The 26,719-nt window shown below is 36.4% G+C and overlaps 1 long non-coding RNA gene across 2 annotated transcripts in view; it reads right to left on the bottom strand.

Moving 5' to 3' along the window:
- Positions 1–26,719, bottom strand: part of LOC139826993 (uncharacterized) — a 51,760-nt gene that overhangs the window by 9,287 nt on the left and 15,754 nt on the right. The window contains exons 2-3 of one of the 2 annotated variants that reach the window (XR_011737164.1): positions 7,978–8,115; positions 3,939–4,017 (exon numbers count right to left, since the gene is read on the bottom strand). This is a non-coding gene — a long non-coding RNA (uncharacterized lncRNA). Of the gene's footprint in view, positions 1–3,938; positions 4,018–7,977; positions 8,116–26,719 lie in introns of those variants that run through there. The other variant, XR_011737163.1, reaches the window with a different exon arrangement.

Below are 26,719 nucleotides of genomic sequence, written 5' to 3'. Positions count from 1 at the left end.
ATTTATTCAAGACGTCAGATAGTCAGTATTCAAGAGGATGAATAGTTGTCTCTTTTCAATTGGATATAGTTGATCACTGTTCAATAGGGTTTTGGAGTAAATAAATGCCAACGCTTTATTCCTGGTGGGAATTAAGGGAACTTAGAAGGGAACTGGCAGCAGGGAAATGGGAGGAGAGTTGGGTTTCAAACTAAATAGAGGTAGACCAGTGAGCAATTCCAGTGAGAAAAAGTGTATTTGCTGCTTATTGCATTGACTTCCACTAAAGTACACGACTCTATCATGCTGTAGCATGATGGACATGTTAGCATTCTCGTTTGGTGCCTTTTGAAAAAGTAATGAGTTCTCAGACTTTTCAGTTTGTGCTTTATACTGCACAAATAGAGGTTTGTGACAGCTTGGCAAACACGTAAGTGATCTGGTCATTTGCCTGGCCATATGGCATGATGGATTTAGGAAGATGTCCCAGCTCAGTGAGAGGCTGGGGCAAATGAATTGTTCAATATTAATTGCAATTATCATTAGTGTTTTGCAACACTGTATTTGAAGTAAAAGTAAATACCTGGGAATTGTACAGAAAGGTCTATTTCCTTCTTGTTTCTCAGGATATTTTCCCTTGCTTTGCCAGCTACATTGAAACTTTTAGAATATTCTCCCTACAATAAATGCTCAAAATTTTTAAGTACCTAGAATTATAAATCAGTTCTTTTATTTATTTCTCCCAACGTAGTGTATGCCTAAAATGACAATTCAGTGATTCTTTTAAGCAATTAAATGTTCTTCCTTTATTCCATCATTTTCTTTCTTATCCTTGCAGCAACATTGCTATCATTATTTTACTAAAATCTGAAAGACAAAACTGGCATTGACTGCAATGTGACAATGTGGCCAGAAATAATGGTAGTTTAAAATATATGCATGTCATAAAACTGAGTATAAAGAACTAGAACTTTAATGAAAACTGATTTCTTAAAATTCAATACAAGAGTAAGTCTTAAGGAAGGCACTATAAAAATAAATACTGTGTTGTGAACACAACTTTCTCTAGTATTCAGCTGACCCTCTCAAAATATAATACTTTACTGTAACTAATTACATTTTCAGATAATTTTCTATAAACTACTGACATGAGGCCAAGTATGTGGTATGCAAATGTTAATTTCTCTATGATTTTACAGAGAGAATTTGTACAGCTAACATTAACAATTCACACTTACTAATCTATTTTTTTATTAGAAGAAGACTGTTTAATCAGGGAAACAATAGCTAACACTCTGATATCAAGGAAATGAAGTGTCATCATTTGGTATAACTAAACTGCAGGTTTCTGAACACAGGACAAGTGACCCCTGAAACAGTATAATTGGATGCTGCTGCTTCTCTTGTTTCAGAATGTTAACACATGCTTCAGGATATGATGGACCTTCCTTCTATTAGTGTCTCTGCATGCAATAGTTTGGAAAGGAAATAAGTGTACAAGCATTAGTTCTGAACTTTCCCTAATTTTTTGTTACTCTCTGGGAAATCTCTTTGCTCAGCTTCTGATCACTATCACAAAGCTGTAACAATGAAAATTTTCAGATTATGGAATTCTTGTTTAGAGATTCATCATGGCTGAGTAGAACTGAACCAAGTATCCATCAGTCTAAAGCCAATAGTTAATAAATGGCTATAGATTGCCTATTCACGAGGTAGAATTATGAAGTAAAATGACAGAACAAACATAAAACCTTCTTAATTGAATCTAGTAGAGTGGACACTTATTAGCAATGAAACAAAAAGGGGTGTGATAAATGAAGAACAACAAAAGAACTAAAAAAGTAAGACATTTTAACATGAGTTGAAAAAGGTGGGGGTTTTGTTTGTTTGTTTTTGTTTGTTTTTTTGTTTGTTTAACAACTAAGATTAGAGATGTATCTTGAAGACTAACTAAAAGAAAGAAGAAATTATGCCAAATGAAAGGAAATCTCATCAAAAAGTTTATTTTAAACTCTTTAAACTCCTAGTATTCTCTTTTATCTCTGTGTGATCTTAGTGATGCAATTCTTAAAAACTTGGTGAGTTTTGGAGGTGTGGTTGGAGGAGCAGTTAGAAACTGAGGAGTTCAGACTGGAGACTGACAGTTGAAATAATGACTTCAGCTTTTAAGACAGGGCATATGAAGGAGAGCTTTCACATTTCAGATGCATTTGAGTACTCCAAAGCAAAGTCAGAATATGGATCTGGTTAGTGAACAAAATCTCAAAACGTTTTGAGAATTCAGCAGGTGCAGTTCCTTATAGCAATCTGTGCAATGGCCGTGAAGGAGCAAAGAACAAAACCCATCACATGGTGAAAAACTTTGACTGTGTAGTATAGAAGACAAAATGTCAAGTATATGCACTGAGAGTATAGAACAAGCAAGATGTAAAAACATGTATTATGAAATCCAGAAAATTTGCAATTTGTCACACAAAACAATGTAGAGGTGCAAAAACTTAAAGCTGTTAAAATGACAGAATAGCTTTAAAGCTTTTGACACAATCCTGAGGTAAAGAAAAAAAAAAGAAGGAAGCTGTGTTCTGAAAACAGAAAAAATAATGCTGATTTTGAGGGGGTAGTTTTCTTCTGTTCCAGATTTTTCATAATAATGTCTATAGGCATTATAGGGAAACATAAAAAAGGTTGCTTCAGATTGTGTTATAGGAAATGTACAATGCCAGTTTGGTTTGTGTTATGTGCAGTGTTTATATGAGTATACCAGTTTGGCATTTTTGCTGACATTTTATATCTGTCTCAAGAAACAAATTTGTGTAGTTATTGTTTAGATCCACTAAGGTAAAATTAACAAGTTGCTGTCAAAGACCTGAAGCTCTAAGTCTAACTAATTACACTAATTATATGTATTCATACATGTTTTTCAAGACAATGGGCATAGGATTTTTTTTTTCAAATATATGAAGATGACATATTATTTAATGAGTCCTGTGAATACTAAGTACACACTTGTGTTATGCTCCTGCAACAGCTGAAGAAAGCCAGTGCTGTGATGGCTGAAAGTTTGAACTTCGTGTACAGCAAACTGAGTGAAAATGTTTGTAGACTTACACTAGTGAGAATCACTTATGGGAAGTGATGTTTCTGATAGCCTAGTGGAGATAAGGGGGAAAACTCCCTTCTTCAAACTTCACATCAAATAAATAGATTTATTTCCCATTGTTCAAGATCAAAGACATTTTGAATGTAGACAATTCTAGAAAGCATGTTAATATTGGATTGTGTTAGTAAGAGTATAATCAGTGGACAGAGTATAGTGGAGATGATCCAGAGAAGACATGATGAACCCCAGGACCATCCCTGAAGTTCTGCAAAATGTCTCCTATTGTAGTCAGACATTGCTCTGATTGTTTGCAACTTAGGAAGAAACACATATTTATCTATGACAATAAAAAAATTTCAGACATAACCAACCATCAACTTTCCATGAGTTCTGGAATGAAGACAAGTTGAAAGGAAAAAAAGAAAAAGAAAGAAAAGAAACGTGTTTCATGCAACCATTATGTTTTCACAAATTGATTGCTACCTGTAAACGGATAGCTGTGTAGTACTAATTTTTTTTCCTCCTTGGTTTAGAAAATAAAAGGAAAAGGCCAGAAAGGCCAATATAGAAAAAGCTACAATAAGTTCTCAGTATGAGAGGGTCATTCGAAAGATCTCAACCAAAAACTATAAAGGACTGGAAACATTGCAAAATGAAGTTAAGCCACTGTGAAATAAAGGAAAGGGAAGCAAAGGCAGAGAATGACAGGAAGATTGCACCAGAGGTTAAGATAAATGATAAGAAATGTTTCAAGTAAATAGAGAACAAAAGGTCAGCAAAGGAGACCACAGGAACTCTAACAGATAAGGATAATTTATTGACATAAGGGTAGACAATGCCGGGGAAAAAAATATATGAATCCTCATTGCAGTGTTCCTTGAGGAGGACAGGGAGCAGAAGCTGGCAGAGATAATAGACATGCTTCCACCTATCTCCTGCTGGGAAAGAAGAAATGCGAAAAGAAATCAGGATCCCTTCAGAACAGGTCACCAAATTACAGCTGCCACCTCCCTGGCCGCTATCTCTCCAGCATTTGCGTAAGGGTATTCTTTGTACGTCCTGCCATGTGATAGACTCTCCCAATGTTCTTCTTATCTCTGTTGGCACAAGTCAGCTCCAGCACACACTAAGAATTTGCCACAGAGGCTACAGTTGCTTTCCCTATCTGCCTGCATTTCACTTCTGTAGTACAGAATAGTGACTATTTCCACAAAGTATAATCTGTCTTCATAGTAGCCATGGTCTGTTTTCAATGAATTTGGCAGACCACATTAAAATACACTGTTTGAAGACACATGTCATAGAGAAAAGATGTTAAAAACGGGCAAAGATTAAAGACTAGATGAGGTCTATGCTGTTATTTAGGGGGAAGATTGAAGAATAACCCCTGAAGCCAATGGTGATGGTATCAAATACACTTCAGTACATGTCTAAGGATTTGTTTATAGTGGATTTCAATTTAGAAAGGTGTAGAGAAAATATCTACATTTTTTTGTTTCTTCTAGTATCAGGTGCAGATCAGAATTTTGAATATTTGGAAAACTCTCATAGCAACCTTCCTCAAGTCATAGAAATGCTACTGAAACAGATGTGATATAATTGTATTAAATAATATAGCTTTCTCACTAAGCATTCCGGAGCATATTGTACTCTATTGTCAAAAAGATGATAAGGTAATGGTTTATAACATCAGGCAAATTCACTACCAGATCAACAAAACTCTGAGGAGAATCTCAATATTCTGATATTGATAAGCATGGTATGCCCACTTCAAGATCAAAAATCAGACAGAAATCAGCTTTTTTTAAATACGGCACATTCAGTATGACAAGAAGTCACTTGCACTTTATTTTAGTAAACACAAGATCACATTTTTCCTCCTATGTTTTTAATAAGGGGAGTTTTACTATAATATTTGACCTGTTTTATTTATAATAGAAAACACTGATCAGAATCAGTACAGTATATAAAATTAAGATTTAAAATATTTATTTCTTTTTTTTTTAGTTTAATGATGGTGATAAGTCAAATAATTCTTTAAACTGAAAAGTTATAAATTATTTGCTAAGTTAACTCCAGGAATTTAGTTTTCAAAAATAATAAAAAATAGCTCATGAAAAGAATGGAGGATACATAAATCGTTCAACTATTTCAAAGCCATTGAGTACTTAATTTTTCAGTGGCTATATACACATATATTTTCCCTTTTTTTCTATTCAGTTCTGACCTCACTTCTACCATCTATCCTTCCTTTTCTGATTTATTATGTCACCAATGTTTGCTGTACTATCTAGGATTTCTATTAGATCTTAGAAGTATTTCATTTGACTTTTGGGTAAATTTTATTTTCACTGTGAAGTAACTTTTGGGCTTTATATTTTCTTCCGAACTTTTCTGTTTTTTGTTGTACAGGATTACTGAAAACTTGTTACAAAAACACGGAAACCAAAATGTGATACTGATACAATTGACAAAAGCTAAGGTATGCTAAAAAACAATCTTTCTAAACTTTATTTTTAAATGATAAAAAAAATTTATAAAACAGCAGATGCATGTTGATCAACATGGCATGATATTTTTTGGCTATTTTCTTTATCCTGGGTACCCTCGGAAACAGTGAACCTTGCAGCTGTCTTCAGCATAACTAGGAATTCTGGAAGCTCTGCCTATAGCTCAGTGTTTCCCTAGTATTTTATAAATGAAAATGTGTAAGTATCAGTGATCATAGGTTTAGCCTTCCAAAGATAGTCCCTTGTGTCTTCAAAGTGATTATGTTTCTAGATACAGGACACATAGCAAAATTTTGTTTACATGTTAACTCGAGTCAGTGCTCAGTGTTTTAGATGAGAAAAATCTCAGAGGGTTTACTTTTAGATGTTAAAATAAAAACTACAAAGAGATTCAGAAAAAAATAATAATTGTGTGTAAATATTTTCCGATGTATACCTAATACATTACTTGTGGGCATCATGGGAAGAGTGACTGCTGATGTGACTTCATACTAAAAGCTTGTCTTACATAGGGTTATTGGTTGTCTTCTGCATTGTGGTTGATCATGCTGTCCTTACACTGTGGAGAATGACAGAAAACATTGCAGCCCAGCAGAAGGAGGGTTTTAGTGGGTTCCATACTGAATGCTAGTCAAAGAAGCCAAGCTGTTGCAAAAATGCATGCTGGAACATAACACTATCTCTGATTTCTTTAACATACATGAAATAATGCTTTTTTTCCTCTCCTGTATTGGATCTCAGCTGAAGTGCCTGCTCTGGTTTAAGGCACCCCATTGCAGGAAAGTTGTGGACTAATGAAAAGGCTCAGTAGAGAGAAATGCGATTGATCAGATTATTAACACAAAAGAAGAATAAGCACTGGGGCTTTTTAGTGTTGAGATGAGAAAACTGTGGCAAGACACAGAGTCACAACGAGAAGAACAATAGTAGTTTTAAACACTGGGCTCAGAGCTAAGCTACAGAAGAGCTATGGCACCTGTAAATGACTCATAAAGGAGCCAAGATCTCAAGCATCAATGTGTGATACCCTACATACTTGGAAACTGGTGGACTCTGAAGGACATGGGGGTTAGAGACAAGATGTATACTACTGAGGACCATGAAGGTGGGAGCAAGAGCTTCACTGGGGTAACCAGTGAACCATAGGCAAAATCTCTCATATTCTAATGTCCTGCAAAGTTTGTAGAAACATTTTACATGCTGGAAAGAATGAAATTGTTCTCCAAATACACCAGATAAGATACAAAAATGGGTTAAAATTGCCAAAAATGTTGACTCAACATTAAAAAATAGCACTATTTATGTGTAGAGTAGTAGATGTCCAGCTAGAGAGCAACAAATGTTTTCTAAGTGAAAGATTGTACTTCTTAGTAGAAATCGTGGAATTTCCTTCCAAGAACTCTTTTTTTTTTTTTTTTTTTTTTTTAGGAATAACTCAGAGAAAACTCTGTTTTGATTAATGTGGAATTAGTAATTGATGTTGCTTTGGGACAGGGAGATAGATTTAATGGCTTACTTTGATTAGAGTAGGTATTCTATTGTATGTACCCTGGGAATTACTCCATCAATCTGCAAGGTAAGTGGGAAGAATTGATCCACCATTCTTTCAAAGTATTCCTCATTAAACGTATCATTGTATGCTCAAGAAATGACAAGCTTTTTATTAACTACTTAGACATAGGTTTTGTGTTTTGGTTACTTTCATAGCATTCAAATTTTTAAATTAGGCTAGGTAATACCATTTATAGCAAACTAACAGGGGTATGTATCTAAAAAAAAAAAAATCATATTCATTCTGGTGGTAAACACCATCAACTCTTGTTATTGAGTGGGAGCAGTGATGATGTATTGTCAATCCAGAACACAACAAATATCCAGAAGAGTACTGTCTGATTACTCATCCTACACATTTTAAAGCATGGAATTTTTATATGTATGCTTACACAAGAATTACCACCCATAATTTTTAATAATGCTTTTTTAATAGTGCACTTACATGTACACTTACGTTCTGGGCCAAATTGTTACATATTGTCTATGTGTGATTTCATAGTCCATCCTTTCATTAGCATGCTTAGTTTGAAGGCACAGCTACCAGAGCTATATACATGAATCAGCTGTATGGTCAGATATAACATGATTGTTGCAGTCATTTATTAGGCTTGCATGGTCCATGAACTTTTGATGTAAAGTTGAGGTACCACTGCAGAAATTGCACATCTGTTTCTGTTAATAGTCTACTCTGATTTCAACCACAGGAAACCTATATTCGTATTTAACTAAAAGCAACAGAGACCTGCGTGCTACAGAACTGCTTAAACTAAACTAACTCTCAGGAGGCAAATCTGACAGCAAATTGCTGTCAAACAGTCTTTCCCATCCACTTACAGTGAGTAGGCATGCTGCCTCTTTCAGGATGTAGGTAGTGACCTCAGTGCACTTGGGTGCCTGAATCTCCCTTCCAGCTCTACCTTGGCACATCAGGGAGCTGTCTGGCCCAAGTTCTGGAATCATAAGTAAGGTCACCTAATAAAAATTAAAAAAATAAAAAGAGAGAGAGAGAAATACAAAAGAAATGTTATAAAATTGAAACAAGATGAATCAGAAGGTCTAAGAGGCTGGAAATAAGACAATAGAGTAAATGGGGTTTCTGACTTGGACGTGGCAATTCAGGCATGAATTTTCTACCTAGTTGTGGACCTTGAAGTATAAGGTTTCACACATCAGTTAGCAATTTTCCTGCTATTATGCAGTAATAATATTATAAGTCTTGCTCTGCTCTTTTCATCTAGAGATTACAAGCGCTGCCCATATATGAGCAAACAAATGTTCAGCCATGACAGCATTTATGAAAACAATTATATTCATATTTCACAGATGGGTAAGTGGGAAAAATTAAACTTCTTTTTAGTATTATTCATGATGTTTGTTACAGAATTGCAAAAGGAATCTGATTTTTTCCAGTCTTTAGCCTTGCACAATATTCTCTGGCAAAATTTTTTGGCATATTGAGAAAAAAACGTTGTCATCATATGAATGGATGGAAATTTCCAAGGAACAAGTAATTTATGTCACTATTACATAGGGGTAAATAATTACAAAAGATGAGCAACTTTACATGGTTACAGCCTCACTTTTCTTGATTTTTTTTTTGCTTTACTCAATTATTTATTTTCAAATGTGTTACTAGACCTAAAGGACAAAATCAAATATATAGAGTAAAAAGGTGAATTTACTTTACAAAAACCTCATATTTTCTGTGTTGCTATGCTCTGACAGATATTTCTCCTGAGGAAAAAAATAAAGTAAAATGCAAACTAACAAAAAGGTCTTCCCAGTTTGAGTAAATCATATACAGACGAAATGCTGTTTCTCAAAGACATAATCTTGGATGCCAATATTCATAAATGGAGAAATCCCAGGGTAGAGTTTTAGCTTAATATTTCCACGGATGGAGAGCTTATTGCTTCTGGATGTTCCTCTCCAGAAACTTCAAAGCTTCATCTATTAATTTGCCTTCTGCATTACCCCAGCAAACTCTACTGCCATCATCCTGTGACACCACAACTTTTGAAAGTGTCTGTGCAGAAGCTGAGGGTGAACTGAGTTGATTGTGTGATTCTGTGTGTGCATGGCAAGCAGGTTATCTCTTTCTTTACTGTAGAAACTCAATCCTACAAGCAAAGCTGTCTGTAGTTAGCCATGTCCTCATTTTCACTCCTATTTACTGTATGTATTTAGAAGGCATTAGCTATTGTAAATGCCATTTCTATATTACTGCCAATAATAACTAACTTAAGTGGATATTTGACTTCTAGCATGGCAATTAATGACAAGCATTGCAGGAGAAACAAGGTATTCTGGCTGAAATAGGCTGAGGCTGTAGCATGGAGGGTGTTGGTCTCTTCACCCAAGTAGCAAGTGATAAGACAAGAGGAAATGGCTTCAAGTTGCACCAGGGGAGGTTTCGATTGGATATTAGAAAAAAATTCTTCACGGAAAGGGTTGTTGCGCACTGGAACAGGCTGCCCAGGGAAGTGGTGGGGTCACCATCCCTGGAGCTGCTTAAAAGGTGTTTACACTAGGTCCTTAGGGACATGGTTCAGTACTAGAGTTAGATCATGGTTGGACTCAATGATTCAGAGGGCCTTTTCTAACTGAAACGATTTTGTGATTCTGTGATTCTAAATGCCAACCAAGTTTCTTTACAGTTTTTATGAAAGCTTTGCCCCAAGTTGCCAGTGTACTCATCCCACATAAATGTTAAAAGATGGCAAGTAAGTGGTAGTACATACATTGCCAGATGTGTCTGAAGCCTGCATTTGCAGTATTTATATAGCAGTATTTTAATGTCAGCTATACAAGAGACGCAGTAAATTATCTACTCCACTTTCAAAATAAGGAGAGAGCAAACACCGATTTGATTTTTCAGAGGAGTAACGCAGAATCTACTTGATGGGACACCTATTTTTGAAGTAGAACTGCTATGCTCAATTAGATATTTACTTTCAAAATTAAATTCAGGTATGAGGTTTGCATTGGAGTAGATCTTAAATTTCCAATCAGAAAACCCTGAAATTGTTATTTTTGATTGATTTTCCACGGACTTCTGTTTTGTGCTTGATTGACTTCATGTTATGTCTTGTACCTTTCATGAGACGTTTATAAATCACATGTTGATGCCACGTATGCCATCACGTTTGAAGGGTCATGTTTTAGCCTTTCTTTTAGGAAAAAGACTAATGATCTCTTCTACCTTATTCCCTGTTTCCCTAAACACAGTGTCTTACCTTTGAGATAATTATTTTTGTATGAATTAACATGGAAGTCAGTCAACAGGCTCAAAAGTTACTGGGGAGAAGGGAGTGTTTGCAGATGGACATGCCTGCAAATAGAATGACACAAATATCTTATTTCCATAGCTAGCTGGCCTGAAAGTTGCTTAAATTTCAATGACAAACTAGAATTAGCCTCCTCATATTTGTTGTAGAGACATGTATTTGGGAGAAATATTGACTTTTTTATTTATTGCACACTCCTGCCAGGGCATAACTTCTACTGACAGCAACGCAGAAGCAGATCTAAGGATACGCTGAGTTAGATGTTAAATCAATATTGAATAGAACACTGCAGAAGTCAGACACAGGTATTTACTGCAACTTAGTTCCTCCAAATTACATAGGGTTTTAAATCCCTGTGAAACTGATGGAAATTTTGAAAATCGTACACACTACTTGAATGAGGACCTGAATCCCTGTGGTTTTCTTCCTACTTATACAACTATCTGGTCACATACTCTCTATGCTAAATTCAGGGGAGTCTACTAGCCACACATTTGAGTCTTTGCATATGTACATCTTATTCTCAAACTCTTTTTTGCTGAAGTTACGGTCAATGCTTTCTTTTGCAATGACCTTTTGTCATTCAGGCCTCTACCATAAAGCGATGGATGCAGCTGGTCAGTCACCATTAGGTCTTAACTCATAGGCTGAATGTAATAAAAAATACAGCTTTCTCAAGCATTTTTGAAGGATATGTTTCTCCTGTGTATCACACTTCCTGAAACAGCTGGTTTTTATTTTAAGATTTTTTACAGCCTAAGGGCACAGGAAAAACCTATTTCTGCAGCTGATCTCTTTATGTTGCATTGGTAACTAAATTGCTCAATGTTCCAATTGCCAAACTACTGTTTTTTGTAGACATAATCAATACATCAGTGCTATTTTCACAGAACGGGATTTATTTGGGCCTGTGTTCTATCTGGTAATGTAGTCTATCTTTAGATGCATATACCAATTGGATGTACAATATGTGATAAAGCGAAAGGAGCCTCTAAATTAGACATCTTTGAGTATCAAAAAGGAATCCAAAATCTCAGATTTGGTACCTAAGCTCCTTCTGCCTTCTGCAATGCCTGAGGAGAGCCGCATGCCTGAGAAGACATTATGAGATGCAGAGTGAGTACACTCCTAGAAACAAGGCAAAGGGGAAACATTAAGCCTGAAGCATTTCTGAAAGTCCATCTTCTCTGGAAATGAGTTAATGGAGACGAGACTGCAGATAGATTTCTGTCTTCCCTGGGGCTTGAAACCTGAAGGTACATAGCTAGAACTATTAATTTAGAGAACAAACTGGAGTTGCTTCTTTCTTTCAAAATGCAGTTATTGATGTTTACAGCCTTTGAACAGCAAATGGGAGACATAGATTTAATATATCCTCAGACCTAGATCTAATGTATCCTTAGCCTTGTAAGTATTCCAAGTTGTATCTTCTGGCACTAACTGCTCTGCAAGGCTTGGACTGTTGCCAGTGGTCCTAACAAAGTATTTTAACCAAGCAGCACAGAATAAAATGTTTAGTATGCTAAGAAAGAAGACTAGAAGAGGAGAAGTGAAAGGGAACCTAAAAATCAAACTCTGTAATGAGTGATCTTGCCTATGTGCCAGTGGGAGTCTTGGGGATCAGAGCCCAGAATTCCTCACATCCAACTCAGGATTTGAGGGGCATCTGCTTCACCTGACAGGGTGAAAAGTGCCACTCCACTTAGCTCAACAATTAAGGAACTCTCCTGTGAGAAGAAGTTTGATTTTAATACCTAATTCAAAAAGAGTATTGTGGTAAATCTAGCTATAGTGAGAGGCAGATGCTTAAAGAAAATTGTAGGTCATACCTATTAATTTAGATTGAATAGTGAACTCCTATGTCAGTTCTCTTCTGATTGTCTTGAAGGTTGGTTGTGTTTTTTTTTTTTTTTTTTTTTTTTAATATATCCAGCCTTCATTCTGTTCAAATATCTGACTGTCAGATATTTTAAAATAGGACAAAACATAAACTTATTTTGGGACTTTGCTATTTGTCCTGATTTTTGATATTAAAAACTAATAGTGGCTAAAATTGTTGGATTCTTGGGCTACACTCACAAATCAGATGTAATTGACTTCTGCTTTGTATTTCCCATCCTTTTTCTTAGCCATATGTATAATACATATATGTATTTTCACTTATAAGCCAGGATGATCCACAATTTGAAGAATGTGTCATTATGCTATAGTTGCTCTATGGTGCTAGAAGATAGCTTAACATTTCAGTTGATGTTTATACCATTCATTTTGGTATTCTGAAGTTTGTTTGTTTGTTTGTTTATTTGTTTTTGTTTTTTTCCTTCAGCACAGAACAAGCAAACACTGCATTGAAGCCTTCCAATAAGTCTGACAATTAATCTGTTCAATTTTGCTCATCTACATTATTTTCAGTGCATATTCAGTAAATTTATGAAATGGATTTGAGAAATTGTATTTTCTTAACTGCTCATGCTTTTCAGGAATGATTTGTTAAATGAACAACTTAAATGAGTCTGTATGTTCTCTTTTGAAAAGCAAGGGAAAATCCTGAAAAAGCTTTGACTCATATTAACTAGAGCAGGAAGAATTTGGAACTTAGAAGACTCTATTTGAAAATTTGCTTAGGTATCAAGAGATGTAGAGGGGCACCAGATTGGCAACTAAGATCTCAATGTGACTTAGACAATTAACTTGGTTAGATGATCATTGTATACTTGTTTTTATTCACAGGTGCATAAGCAGCCTGCAGCTTTTCCTGTCATGTGAACATGTAAAGATGTCACTGTGAGATAAGTCTGGGTGTGGGAAACATCATCTGTCTCACAGATCCTGTCTGCATGTGTGTATTTTTACCCCACGATATGCAAAGTGTCTTAAGACCTTTTTTACTGAAGGTCGTGAGAAAATCTTTAACACATATTAGTTTTTTATGGTGGGCTCTGCTGCCCCAGAGATTGTGTAAGTGGTCTCTTTCAGTGGAATACAGGAAACAGTTTGCCAAGAGTTCAAGACCTATTCAACTTTATAATTGAAACATTCCATTAGAGACATTTGATACAGCCAGTTTGATAATCTCTCACCATCCTCATTCCTGTTCAGGATTTGCTACCATGTAATGATTCATGAGAGAAGACTTACGTGAGCCTTCTAAGGTCAGACAGACCCGGGTTATTGAAATGTAACATGCTGACAGGAAGTGACGAAATCTGTATACCTCATGCAGCATCAAACAATATGAGATTTTCTGAAAGTGCACCTGGATATATCTAATGTGATGTGAGAGCAAATATGGAGAAAAAGTTCTAGGAAAATCACCAAAACCACCTGAAATATATCTGTCTCTGGAAATACATGGAAGGTCTCAGTTACTGCTTTCTGGAACCAGAAGTTAGAATAAAAAGATGAGGCATATGAACATTCTCAGAGCAATTATGTATAACATTGAAGCACAGGCACAGTTAGTAGAAACCATTATCCAAACTAACCACAGAATAATAAACAGGAATGGAAGATTAAACAGTGTGGCAAAACCTGTTCCTGTGTCCAGTGATACGTCATACAGCAAAATGAGTCAGTATTTGTGACGTTTTTTCTTTCCACTCAATTAGTATATTTTATTGCTTTTCAGTGGAAGCCGAAACAGGTATCATCTTAAACAAAGCTATAGCATAATTAAATTAGAATAAAAGGGTTATTTTATCAACATGATGTTTTGCCATGAAAGAAAGGAGTCTTGAATCGCAGGTGGCATGTTCCAAACTATATCGAACCAAGAGATCTTGACAGCAGAACAATGTTGTTTATGAAAACACAAAACCAAGGGAGGTGTGATTAATTATGCCTGCTCTTGGAAGATGTCAGCATTGATTAGCAGATAAATGGCTGAATGATTCACCTCCTGCAGGTCAAAGTGATTGCACAAAGCTGAAATTAGCATACTTAATACAGGGGTTGCCTCAGCGGTTATCCCACTGCAGAAGAAAGCAAGAGAAGGTGATACCAACTACTATCAACCCCGCTAGCTTGGCTCATGCTAGTCCAGCTCATGCCAGACCTTGATTTAATGGGATATCAAAGTGCAGAGAAAATGATACCGCTCATTCTTCATGCAAAAGGCACAAATATTTTATGACTTTCAAGAATAAATATATTTTTGGTGACTCTTCTAACATCTTTGTTATTCTTTCTAATCTGTGTCTTTTTCAAAAAGGTGAAAAGCAAATGTTGCATAAGTTAAAAGATAAATGTGGAAAAGGCCATTGAAATTTAAGAAGCGGTGGGATATTTGGGATGTTTAACTGCATACAGGTGAGCGTATCTTGCCGCTACTTGTTCTTTTGTATAGTAAATAGTATAGAGTACATGTATAAGAAATAATACATGAATATATTGAATAGTAATGAGTTTTGGAAAAGCCTTGGAAGTAAGGGAAGATATACAGAGCTTATAGGAAGATCAAACACTGTACCAATCTTCCAGAAAAAAAAAAAAAAACACCACCTCTTTCAGGGAATTTCTTTAAATATTATTAATACATATCATACCTTATAACTTACAGCATCAGCCATGATATAAAAAGCATAATTGGAAAAAAATATTGCAATTATTTCTAGCTATTTTCCATTTACAAAAATGAATGTGAGCATTATTCTATTTTCCCTGCTATTCCCTACCCTATACTTCAACACTCCTCCCTGTACATGACTCATTGCCTCCTGAGGAAGCTGTGAAAAAATGCATCTTGGTAAAACTCTGATACTTTGGTATTGAACACCTTAACAGAATGCAAGATGGCAGATAATAATTATATATTGAGTTCAGTGTTTAATGTATAAAATAGAAGACCATGTATTTTACTGTGAAGTTTAGAGACACAACATGCAGGTTCTCATTGAAATTAGATTAGCCTGTTGTTATCCATGGAAAGCCTCTTAGAGCTGCAGACTCCTTTGGGCACCAGTTGGGACTGTGAACTATGTTTGAGGAACAGGAGAAAGAAAGGAATATATTAATAATGTACAGAAAAAGAGAACTCTGATATTTCCAAATTTTGAATTAGTTGCATTATCAGTTTAACAGTGCTCTTGGATTGCAAGAAGAAAGCATCTACATACACATACACACGCTACAAAACCTTGGTTGAAATCAAGAAAAGTATGGCACTGCTACTAACTTCTGTGTGAAATTTAGGAGCTTTGATCTCAGAAAAATTTAGTACTGTGTTTTTGAAAGAGGATAGAAATTAGGAGACTAAAAAAGAAAAAAAAAAGAAAAAGAAAAAAGTAAGGAAAAGGAAATAATTTCAAATTAGCCAACATACTTTTAAAATTTCCTCCTGATTGTAGACCAGATTAAATCTTCTTTATAGACTGTGGTAACTTCATTACGAACTGTGGTAACTTCATTATGAACTGTGGTCATATAAGTTGTTTTTCACATAGACAAACAAGGATCCTTTCATTGCGTGGAAATAATCCCAAGGCACAATATTCCTGTGTCCTGACATTCTCTGGAGAGCAGCTTTATATTTTACCATTTATCTTTGAAGCAGTAACAAGACTATGTAACTGCTTTAATTTGCTCTGGTGAAGAAGATTTAAGGCTACCAAAAATATGTGTTGCAGGATTTTCTCTCTTTACTGTATTTTAGGATGCCTGTGCTTTGTGGTGCTGTGATTTTCTGGGAGGGGTATAAGAATATTAACAGGGCCATACTTGGTGAGCCTATGAATATATATAACCCAATAACCTTCTGCATTAAAACACAGTGATGTGAGCCACTCTGCCTGATTTTCCTTCCTTATTAGGATAGTGGGCTCAATGTTTGTACAGCATTACTCTGTAGAAGTCCAGCACATTTGGAGCTGTCAGACACAGAGGCAATAGAAATGTCAGCTGACAACTAAACATCAAGCCTATCATTTTCAATTTTGTTAAAAGACAAGACTGGTAGAGATTTCAGTTGAACACAAAACATTTAGGGACATCACAGTACAGGGACAGTCAGCAGCTCAAACCAGCACAATAAGAAGCTCAGAAGCAGCACTTCAACAGTTTTTTTAAATTACTTTTTAATCTGTTTTTCCTATTTAGTTAGCACATATAGCTCTCCTTCCCCACCCTCACAGGTTTGCACATCTTCTTTTACAACTCATTTTTTCCCCTTCAGCTAACATTTATCATGGCAACGCAGAAATCCCAAAAGTTTGCTTAAAGGACAAATCCCTACAGCTGCCGTCATCAGACTGACAGCCCAGCAGAAACCTTCTCAGCCGCCTTCTCTGGTGCCAATCAAGCACTGTTTCGAAACACTTAAAATTAAACAATCAAAATAAAAATACAGTCTCAAAGAAGTGAAAACAAAATACAGGAGATATTATCTGCACATTATTTTGTCTTGCTGCATATGCTGTTACTTCCAGTCAGGTCTGCCGAGGTACTTAGCACTGCAGTAAGTGTTCCTGATTCATGAGCACTGATTGTCGTACAGCGCAGGTAACATTCAGAGCTGATTCTACCAGCACATGCACATTCACAAAAGGGTCTGATGACTCCTTTCTTTATGCCATCTTGCAAAACAACCTGGAATCCAGTACGGACTTTGTCTGTTACTTTCTCAATCTAAGTAACCCGCAGCCATCATTCAGAAATCAAGGTTTCTTCTTAGTGTTAACAGCTGAAGTGCACCCAAAAAGTATTTTCATTTCCACTTTAGTAGCCATGCCATCCTTAGTGACTCTCATCTACCACTTAACATAAGGTTAGAATGAGGCTTTCCCACCACTTCTATGGGAAGACAATTTCTTTGTGAAAAAAATCTGGAAGAAACTTTTTCGGAGTGACATGCCAGTTTTTTAGGTTTGTGTTTCTTTTTTTTTTTTTTCCTATGGCTAATATTACCTAATTCTGGGCTGCATACTTTTGCTTCTGAGAAATGCAGTTGTTGACTATATTTGGGTATTCACCTGTTCTCTCGCCTGTTAGGCCTGGCGAAGTTGTTATGTGTCTATTGTTACTCTTTTAAACCCAAGTTTCTAAAATAAACAGGCTATGAAAGCCAGAAATCTTGTATAGTGCAATAAAGCTAAAAGTCTAGTAGAAAAAAAGAGTCCCCCATTTTATAATTTCATTCTATTTATCTGACTCATGCTAACTTTGAATGAAACCTGTATGTATACACACATATAAATCGTCCCGAACAGTATGAATTACTCTTGCCACACTTTCTTTCCAGATATGACTCCTCCATAAAGTACTATGAGGTACTATGGAGTCGTATTGAGCCCTACTGAGTCCTATTCAGCACTGAATTACTCATTTTCAAAATGATTTCCTTTGGAGAAGGTGTTTCCAGAACAAGCAGTTCAGACAGTAAGGAACATGGGAACCTAAATTCAAAATAATATATTTTCTTTACCAGTGAGATAACAGGTAGCTAAACAGGATTTTTATTGGAAAAGCTTTATGACGAACATTTACAGCTCCAATCCTCAGTTACAGCTTCCATATAGAAACTCAAGCACAAAGCTAACCAAGGCAATTTTTTTTTGGGGGGTAGGGGCTGGGGTAGGGGGGGACATTTACTGTTTTCTATTGTTGTTGCTTGTCTGTTTTCCTTACTGTTTTGTTAATGCTGCTTCCCAGAAACTGTTTTTTAGGATGAAAAATTTCAGTATTTGGTAAGATAATTGTGGGCTCTATAAATGCAGGTCGTTTGCAGAATACAGACCTGTTGGCTGCAGTTATACCTTGTTTAGTTTTTAAATAAAAGTTGAGAAAGTACAGTGCTTGCTTGAGAAATTATCTTAAACACAGGGTCTTTGCCTTGTCAGCCTCCTGCAGTGAACGCTGCAGAACAACAGCAGGTTGCAGAATGTAGAGAAATGCAGAAATCAAATGCACTTCATACTATTCTGCCCTAGTCCTATCAAGAAAAAACAGCAGGGCAAAAGAACAGTGTAGGTGGCATTATACCAGATGTTTTTGCCTCCTGCTGGAAGACTGCAACTTTACAATAGATATTCTATCATCAATTTAATAAAATGTATTTTTTTCTATGCAGAAATAAAACAGTTTTAGTGCTCCAAACCAATGTTTTAACATTCTTATTAATACTACAATTTTCCAGAATATGGATGGAAAGAAAATCTAATTCTGCCTTTCAGAATAGGTAATGAACTTAGTCATTCCATCAAGTCAACAGGGAACCTCTGAGTCCAGGTATTAGGCTTGGCTCGGTGCTGGTACTAACAAGCATTGTACACAAACCCCTTCCTGCTGTGAGCTGGTTAGCTAAAATGTCACTAATGATAGGCTTTCTTTGTAAATCCAGAAGGTGGTGAGTAACTGGGAGGTTAAACCTGTTCTAAGCTCTGTGACTTTGTGTTTCTGCAGCCAAATTACACCATAATACTAGTTACAATATGTCAAAAGAGATATGTTCAAAGTTAAATATTTCCAAACTTATTAGCGCATTGCACTGTTTTTTCTGGACTTTATTGTTGAAGCTCCTATATCAGGTGATAGCAGGTGGATGCTGGGAACCAGCAGAACTAAGAAGACAAAGGTTTGGAAGACGATCAGGGACATGAAGCCAGCAGGAAGCTCTGGCTTCCAAGAGGCTGCCCTTAGATCCATACATATCTAAGGGAATTTCACTATTACATTGAACCTGAGGAGAATATATAGCTCTACTGGAATAGCGACTTCTGTCCCATCTGAGCTCCAGAGGCAGAAGCCTCCAGACAACAGGGTGATGGGCCACCTGCTTTGGGCATCCAGTTGGAAGGGAAAAGGAGATGGTGAACTTGTACCCACTCTCAAGATGTTCCAGCGGCCTCCTGCACAGACAGTGAACAAAGAAAGGCAGTTTAGTGTGCGGCTAAGTGGCTCAAAACCACTGAAACCATTTTTGGTCAATCTAAAGCTTGACAGATCTCTGTCGCATCTTGTCTCTGAATTTCAGATGACAGCACTGTGCGCTGAATTTTACATAGCTGGAGCAGGTCTGTCGTTTGGAAATTGGCTTGTAATTTAAGACTTACAAGACAGAGAGGTATCACACAAGACACAGGGTGAGCAGAGACGGAGTGAGCACATTGCACACAGTGACATAATGCAATTATCAAAATCTCAACGACATTTGAAATACTGGCTTTAGGCACTATCTTCTTACACTTAAAGTCTTCAATCACAGGTATATGTACCCAAGGAAGCAAGAAAAGCCACTGAATAAGTCTCATTGAATTCAAAACAAAACAAAACAAAACAAAGTGTAAAGAAAGTTGAATCCCCTTCCAGCAGGGTTATATTGCATCATCACCAGAGATGAGCAACAATTAGGAGCAACAGAAAACTGGCAGATTAATGTGAGGACACACTGGAAAAGAAGGAGGCAATTCCGTTTGATCACTGACTCAATGTTTAGTGGCTCAAGTTCTTTATCGGTTTAAATCAGTGTGCATCAGGAAGAAATTTCATGGCAATTTCTTTAGTAGCAAGAAGAAGCTGGCCCACCACTGGCTTTTGCAGTAAATCACACAGAAACAACAAACCAAGTTTATTCAGTGATAGTGTCAAGAGTGTGATATTAGCACAATAACAGCAGAAAATTTCAAAAGCTATCAATTTTTGGTTCTCTAGTCTGACTCACCCTTGAAAATGCTGTTTAGACCTGAGTACCACATTACAGAGCTCCCCAATTAATATAACTGTTGTGCTTGATTTCTGAATTACTTTAGTAAACTGACAACTATGGCAAATGCAAAGGTTGACAATAAGATTTGAAAATACACCTTTTGTTGCATACATCACCTTTATAAAGTCAAATATGACTCATTTCATTTTACTTCTAATTCTTCCAGGGAAGAGAGCCATATCACTAGAGTTCTCGGCCAAAAAGCTTCTTCAGGAGTGACTTAGCTGAAGTTGTATATCAGGCAGTGAATCCTGCCTGGAAACCTGCAGTCTCCTCTGCTTATGAAAGTTTGTGAGAGTGGATGAGGAGTTGCAGTTAGGCGCATATTCCTACCATTGGAAAGACTGGAGTTTGACTTGTGAGGAAAGGTCCTGCTTCCTACAGACATGAAAGTATGCTCTTTACCTACTTTTTCTCACATTAGAGAAATCAAGATATTACAGCACTAAAGTTTTCAAAATCTCACTGCTGCCCATAGCATGTGGTATTATCATACAACCTCTATTAAGCCTTCTCATACTGTTTTTAAAACTGCGGTAACATCAGATAGCACTGTACACAGACATACTGATCAATATCTATTTAACTGGCATGTCTTTACCTAAATGCTGCTGAAAAATTTGGAAACGACATTGATAAATTAGCTGCAAAACAGTAGGATTTGCCAGTCTTCAGATTTTTTTGTGCATATCAGAATGTTTATTGTTTTTCTGAAGTATCTAGTCATAGAAGACCTGTGAGCAGAAGAGTAACTTCTTTCCCCTTTAAATTAAATAGCATCACTAAAGTGTACACCACAGAAATACAGAAAACAAGGAAAACACTTTCAGAACATTTTCGTATTTCAAAGTGAATCTTTCAAGATAGAAGCTGATTTGACCACTGAAAGTTTTCAGCGACAATAATGCACTAAGTTATTTCCCTTTTATGCATGTAGACCCTGAGACACCTATGGACATGTCGATATTGCATGATTACTGCTGGTAAGCTCAAATGTGCCAGCTCGGGTCCAGAAACATTTGGGACCAAATTAAAAAACAGCAAAGCTTATTGTGAGTGTTGACAATGGGACTTTAAGCTCAAGCAATCTCACAAAAATAATCTGTCCTACTTTCTGAGCCCAAAAGGGGAACCAGCTTAGGCAGTGTTGCACCATATACTCTAGAGCTTCCTATTCTAGGGTCAAAGGCTGTGCAGCCACAGCGAAGGACAAAGTTGTGTTTAGACTGTATTTTGCATTGTTGAGAAATGTCACATAAATATAAAAATATAAAATATAAAAATATTTTATTAAAATATTTTATTAAAATTTCTGTCTGGTTATAGATTTGCCTCAAGCCTTTGCCCACTGGAATTCTCTTGTTTGGGAATCACAAGTACTCAGATTGAGGAGCCTAACCTGCTACAATACTATTTTTTTTCCCCTTCTATGACTCAATGAGTTTGATGGCCAGGGTCTTGTGTGGAGCATCAAAGCATTGTGCCCAAGTAAAGACAGAGCTTAAACTAGATGGAACGGAAGGATATTCCACTGGTCCATCATATCTGGGGTATGTGAAGCAGAGTCTGATGCTTTTTGACCTGGCAAAGGCTTTACCACTGCAACAGCAACTTATGACCTACACCTGGGAACCAGTTCACTGTCTCAATAAAGACAGTCATGTTTGTACAAGAACTCTGCACAAATAACTCTACTGTAAGGGACTCCAGGGTTTGGGCCCCTATTTTCCCTCTTAGTTTGCATACCTTGCTCTCTTCTGAAGTGTATGTGTTCTTACCTAAAGCTCCTATCTCACAAAATTGACCTAATTCAAATACTCTTTAACTGACACTGTTTTGTTTTGTTTTGTTTTGTTTTGTTTTGTTTTGTTTTGTTTTGTTTTGTTTTGTTTTGGTTTGGTTTGGTTTGGTTTGGTTTGGTTTGGTGAATCTAGTTTTGTTCAGTTTTTGATTCATTGTGACAGGAAGAAACAAACTCCCAGCTTTGTATGACATTACCAAAACATCTACTTTTCATGAAGGAACTAATTAAGCAATGTCAATGACTGCAGAACTAAATACCACGGAGCATTTCCCACACTGCTTCTCCTTTATATATAAAAGCATTCATGATCTTTGCTAGTTTTCTTCCCCAGTGCTTGGCTGGTTTATGTAGAGAACATGAGCTTACACCAATTTATAACTGTATTAGTTAAAATAGTACAGATTCCATGTAGAGAAGGATTTTTTTTTTCCATTTAGAATTTCCTGATTTACATTTGATTCATAGGCAACTTCAGCTAAGCTAAAAGAAGTCCAATTTAAAATGGTGAGTTTTCAAGCTTCACTGATTTAGAGAAATTGTTGAAAATCATATGTCAAATTGATCACTAATTTTTTTTTTTTTTTCCCACAAATGAACACTCAAGCTGGATTTTCATGTGCCCTACATCTAGCATGGATAATTTAGATTGGTACTTGGAGCACTGGCAGTAATTTATAAGTGAATCTTCACTTCACGTGCATGCAAATGCCCGCTTAAAGTGGAGATCCAGCCCTTTCAACATATGTGGTCAGATTCACAAGTTAAAGTTTGGCCTTGCTTACATCATAGGGAGTTCTGCTGTGGTTGGTAAACAGGGGTCCTACAGCACAATAAAAGCAGTTCAGAAAAATTAAAGGCAGAGCTACTCTGTCAATTATAATGAAAGATGGTTGTATATGAGCTAGTTTAAGAAGTGGAGTCATTTTGGCAGCACAAAGCAGGCTAATTTGTCCTCCTTCTTGGTGGTCTCTATGTAAAGCGATTTTATCATGTCTATTTGAAACCACTGTTGGATCAAATCTTGTATAAACTTGTGGAGTAGTTTGTGTGCATTGCAAATATTTGCTCAGTTCAACATGTAACACAAATAGAAAATAGTAATATTTTCACATATTTGCAGAAACATTTAGGTTGTGAGGGACCTCTTGAGATCATCTAGTCCAAAGCTCCTGCTCCAGCGGGATCAGATAGAGACAACAGTTCAGGAGCTTGTCCAGCCAGGTTTTGAATATCTCTAAGACTGGTGACTACACAACCTGTCTGGACAGGCTGTTTCAGTAAAAAATAGTTTTCTTGTTTTCAGATGGAATTTCTTGTGTTCATTTTCTCTTGTCCTTTCAGTGGACACCACTGAGAAGAGTCTGGCTGCCTCACCTTCATTCCCTTACATCAGATATTTACATACCTCAAGAAGATCTCTCCTGAGCCCTTGCTAGACTGAAAGATTCCGCCTCTCCAGTTTGTTTAAATGCTTCCTATCCTGATCCTCCTTCACCAAGGCTGTCTTGTTCCAGAACTTCCTTCTGGTCTCAGGGTCCTGGGATCCCAAAAGGCCAGTTTTAATGGTAAAGGCTTTTTTAATTGGGAAGGAATTTTTCTCTCATAGCTAGTTTGATCAAGGCAGAAATATGTGTGGGATCTTCCCTCTGTTCTCACCAGGAATCACTTACATGGTTCAGGGGCTACGGTTGGTCTGCTGCAGTTTAACAGGACCTTACTATAGGCTTAGTTCATCAAAGAACAGAAAGAGGAAGACTCCTACAGGAGCTATGACTATCTAGTATGGATTACACTGGAGACAGTTTATTCACCTCTTTCAGATTTCATACAAAGGGCTGATAATGGTGTCCAGAGCAGTCTGGGGGCCAGATCTGAAGCTGATGATAGCTACATGTACAAATAATTAAGTTAGGAGTGATGACCAGTGCAGCATGAATTTTTAGTGGACAGCTTCCGCATGAAGCAAGTTAATAAAAACACAGTCTAATTAAGTCATGCTCCCTGTGTCTTATCTCAGCCTGCATGCCCAACACAATGGCTCTCATTTGTCATTCAGGCAACCTGTGTGGAAAGCACAATAGAAAAAAGAGTAGTTTCTTGCCTCTGCTGGAAGTGATTAGGTAGGAAAATGAATTAGAGGAAACTCTACTGGGAATGTTTTTTGTGATTTCTATGGGAAAAAATGAATGCAAACATACTTTGTATTAAAGCTTTTTGGGTGCAGAACTGCTGAAGATATGTGAGGCATTATGCTTTATGTCCCAGAATATCTGAAGCTTGAATTCCTCCTGCAGTACATGTTCCAGCCTGTTAAAAGCTATAATCAACATCTCAAGAAATGGATCCAGTAACTTTGTTAATGTAAGCTCCTTCCTGATCCATAGGCTCAGAGCTCTCATTGAAAGCAGTAGTCTCCTGAAGATGGTACGAGAAGCCTATGGAGCTCTTTCTACCATCATTGTTGTTAAAAGGCAAAAAAAAAAATCAGGCAAGTGGGTACTACTTTTGTATAGATGGAAGTGCTGAAATAAATACAGAGTTGGTAGGTAAAGTTTTTCCTCCATGTAATTACTGTGAATATTATGTATTACCTAAAAGAACAATTAATTTATATTTGTGAGAGAAGTTTTCAGGTTTTTAACAGTAATAAGATAATTTATCAATTTTTAAAATATTTCCAGTGGCAAAAATACATATGTGCTTATTTTTTCAGAACTATTCTTTCTCAGCCATCCAGAAAAATAAAATCTGTTCTTTCATATTTTCTCTTGCATTTATTTTTACTTACGATCTGTAAGGCAATTCTATTTTTTTAAACAGACTGCAGGCATAGGTTTACCAAGCAGGAAGAGAGAAGCACAAAGGGTATCTCTCAGCTGACACAGTGCATGATCTCCTCTCTCCTTCCATCTCCAAAACATCATCCTCTATGTGGTACTTAATAGAGAAGTATTAAAGGAGTTTTGCTCTACTTTCTCCAAAGCATTAAAGTTTTTAACTTATGATCCTTCATACCTATTTGTTGCACTGTATCCCTTGTTGCAATACTGTAAAAATTCTGACAAGGAGGGATATTTTTTGTATTCAGAAGGTATATGCTCTGTGAATAAGGTTGCTGAGTGAAGATTTTTTTCTTTTCCTTTTCATTATCAAAAAGATGTGGAGAATATAAGAATGCAATTAATATTAAAATATTTTAAGTTCTATCTGCTTTTCTTTTAATTATTCAGAAGGGATTATATTTGTCTTGCTCTAAGATGAGCACTGTTACAGAAACACTTCAGCACTCGGTGTTAATGGATTGACCACATAATTAAATTTGCTATGGAATGTGGAGTTTCTGCCAAACCTTTGGTTTTTGCAGAGAATCCTTAGGAGCACCTGTCAAAGAAACTTTTAAGCATAAGATTTGCTTAGAAGAGAAAGATTGAGAGCTAGCAATATCTTGAAGGGAGTTGAAATCTACGAGAATAAGAACCACTTCATGGGTGAAAAGCAAGATAGCCTATTACTTTACTATGTGACTGAGAAAAACTGCATTGGTGACATGACTGAAAAAAACAACCCTATTTACAGTTCCAGGACCACCCATGAAATAGTTACATCCATTTTTTCTGTTTGTTTCCAAAACAGAGTTGAGTGGTTTTGAACCAGGAAATTAAACTCTTCTGCAATTTGCCACAGGGCGCTCGGAAAATACCTGTACAACCTCCATGACAACAAATTTATATTTGAAAGGTCTCATCTGCTGACAGATGTTCACTTCTGAGGATCTTTAAGATGTGAATGTAGGAAACTTGTCCCAATGGTTTGCAGACCTGGGTGAGTTTGTCACATTACCTTACAACAGACTTTCCATATTATATCATCATTGAATGGAAGGCTTGGAGGTTCCGCTGTTCCCTCTTTCATCCAATAATTAAACAATCCACTTAATAGTGGTTTCTCTCTACCCTGTTTGAGTTCGTTTAACTTGAACATAGTCAAGTGGCTTTTGCACAAATGTATTAGTACCCCACTGATGCATATAAAAGGATTGAGAATTATACTTTCAGTTGATTTCTTCCGTGACAAGCATTTTTGAATTACCACTTGGCCTGTTTTTAATCAGCTTTGAATTTCTTTCAGGCTGAGATGCATTCTGTGTTTAATGAAGCAAATTGTTGATTAAGGCTTTTGCTATCATTAAAATTATTTGCCCCTTATCTTCAATTCTTTCTACCTCTGTTATTAGAGAGTTTTGGTGATTTGAAATGATGAGACCGACAGTGATATTAGCTGCAGTTTTACTCTTTATTGCACTGTTTACATAGCCTTTATTACACTAGTACAACACACTCATTATTACACTACTGCACTTCTTTCTTTTAGGGCATGACCAGAAGTGATATATATATTCCCTTCATTGTCCTAGCTGTCTAAGCTTTCAAACTCAAAATAATTTAAAAACTTTAAAAAAAAAAAAAAAAAGAAAAAAAGAAAGAAAAAAAGAAAAAAATATGTGTTTTGTTGCAATTGGTGCTCAATCGGTGTCCATAAAGTTGTATTTCATGCTTTGTCATTCTTATGCAAAAGATAAAGTGGGTGCAGTTTGATGCTCTCCATCTAAATTAAGTGAAGGCTCTCTGCTTATTTATGAGTACCATGTCATTCTTGCTTTTGGTAAAGGTTATTTTCACATATTCTACCCTTTTACTTTTGCCCATCATTAGATAGGGACATAAAATGTAATTGGATGTCATCCTAAATTTAACTGGACATGGCTTTCTGGTGTCCAATCTAGGTCCT

This window comes from Patagioenas fasciata, chromosome 1 (assembly GCF_037038585.1).
Source record: "Patagioenas fasciata isolate bPatFas1 chromosome 1, bPatFas1.hap1, whole genome shotgun sequence".
NCBI lineage: Eukaryota > Metazoa > Chordata > Aves > Columbiformes > Columbidae > Patagioenas > Patagioenas fasciata.
Note: the sequence above shows the minus strand (reverse complement) of the source record. Positions and strands in the feature narration are given on the sequence as shown.